The sequence below is a fragment of the Arachis hypogaea genome, chromosome 9 (genome assembly GCF_003086295.3).
Source record: "Arachis hypogaea cultivar Tifrunner chromosome 9, arahy.Tifrunner.gnm2.J5K5, whole genome shotgun sequence".
In the NCBI taxonomy this organism is placed as follows: domain Eukaryota; kingdom Viridiplantae; phylum Streptophyta; class Magnoliopsida; order Fabales; family Fabaceae; genus Arachis; species Arachis hypogaea.
This window is the reverse complement of record NC_092044.1, coordinates 67,109,476-67,111,249: the sequence shown is the minus strand read 5'-3', so window position 1 is coordinate 67,111,249 and position 1,774 is coordinate 67,109,476. Positions and strand designations below refer to the sequence as shown.

Below are 1,774 nucleotides of genomic sequence, written 5' to 3'. Positions count from 1 at the left end.
ATACATGTGGTATAATCAGTGACCACACTTGATCTCTTCCCATGAGCAATTAAATCAAGGAATTGGGCAATTGTTCAAGTTTAGAGAGATTGGGTTGCCAAGGAATTGGAACCCAATCACTTAAGATTGCCAAGGAGATCAATAGATGTTTTGATTGAGGAAGAGATGAAAATGAATTTGCTCCGGAGAATACAACATCTCCTGAGCCCAATGAATTCCCCATTTCTGATCTTACCCATTCTCTTTACTTTCTGCCATTTATTACCATGTTCATCTCCCCGATTTCCCATTTAAGATTATGCACTTTATTTCCTGTAATTTACTTTCCCGCTATTTAATTTCCTACAACATCAACTACACTCTGTTTAGCTCAACTAGTATATTCTTCCAACTAAAGTTGCTTGACCAATCAATCCCTGTGGGATTCGACCTTACTCTATTGTGAGTTTTTACTTTACGATAATTCGGTATACTTGCCGAAGGAAAATTTGTTGAGAGACAAGTTTTCATGCATCAAGTTTATGGCACTGTTGCCGGGGATTGATTTTGTATCAACAATGATTAAGTTGGAAGTTCACTAGATTGAGCATTTTTCTTTTTGTTTGTTTACTTTATTCAGTCGTTTACCTTCAGTTTGGTTAGTTTCTTCCTCATCCCTTATACCCTCTCTATTTTCTTTCTTCCTTTGTTATTATTTACAATTCTACTCACTAACCCTCTAACTGTTTGATAATTTGCACCACTCACACTAACAATAACTCTAACAAGAATAATCTCTTCATTTTATCTCTTGCTGTGTGCTTTGTTAGTTGTATGACAGGGAGAAGAGGGGGGGCTTCAACTTCCTTCGATTTAGAACCTGAAAGGACCCTCCGGAGACTAAGGAGGGAAGCAAGAAGGAAAGGAGTTGTTGGTGCTGAAGAAGAGGAAGAGTATTTTGAAACAAACATGGAGGAGAACTTGGAAAACAATCAAGAAGGAATAGCTCACAACCATGCTAGAAAAGGCCCTACAAATCATGCTGGGTAAGAGATGAGAGTTCTAGGCTCTTACATCAATCCAAATCCAGGAAACTGTGGAAGTAGCATCCAAAATCCCACCATACATGCCAACAACTTTGAACTAAAACCCCAGCTCATCACCCTTGTTCAGAATAACTGCTTGTTTGGAGGAAGTGCTCAAGAAGACCCCAATCAACATCTAACCACCTTCCTGAGAATATGTGACACTGTGAAGTCTAATGGAGTCCACCCGGATGTCTATAGGCTGCTTTTGTTCCCTTTTTCACTCAGGGACAAAGCATCCAAGTGGCTTGAATCCTTCCCAAAGGAGAGCTTAACAAATTGGAAAGAAGTGGTGAATAAGTTTCTGGCAAGATTCTACCCTCCTCAAAGAATTAACAGGCTGAGAGCTGAGGTGCAAACTTTCAGGCAACAAGATGGTGAGACTCTCTATGAGGCATGGGAGAGGTTTAAGGACTTAACAAGAAGATGCCCACCAGACATGTTTAATGAATGGGTTCAACTTCACATTTTCTATGAAGGTCTCTCTTATGAATCAAAGAAGGCTGTAGACCATTCCTCAAGAGGCTCTCTAAACAAGAAGAAAACCATTGAAGAAGCCATAGATGTCATTGAGATGGTAGCTGAGAATGACTACTTCTATGCATCTGAAAGAAGCAACACTCGAGGAGTAATGGAGCTGAACCACATGGATGCATTGCTAGCTCAAAATAAGATGATCACCAAGCAACTAGCAGATCTTACCAAGAAGG

The 1,774-nt window shown here is 39.9% G+C and overlaps 1 non-coding gene across 1 annotated transcript; it reads right to left on the bottom strand.

Annotated features, from left to right (window-relative positions):
- Positions 1-1,401: 1,401 nt before the first annotated feature.
- Positions 1,402-1,509, bottom strand: LOC112714163 (small nucleolar RNA R71). The gene has a single exon (XR_003159119.1). It is a non-coding gene; the product is annotated as a small nucleolar RNA R71 (small nucleolar RNA).
- Between the last annotated feature and the right edge of the window lie 265 nt (positions 1,510-1,774).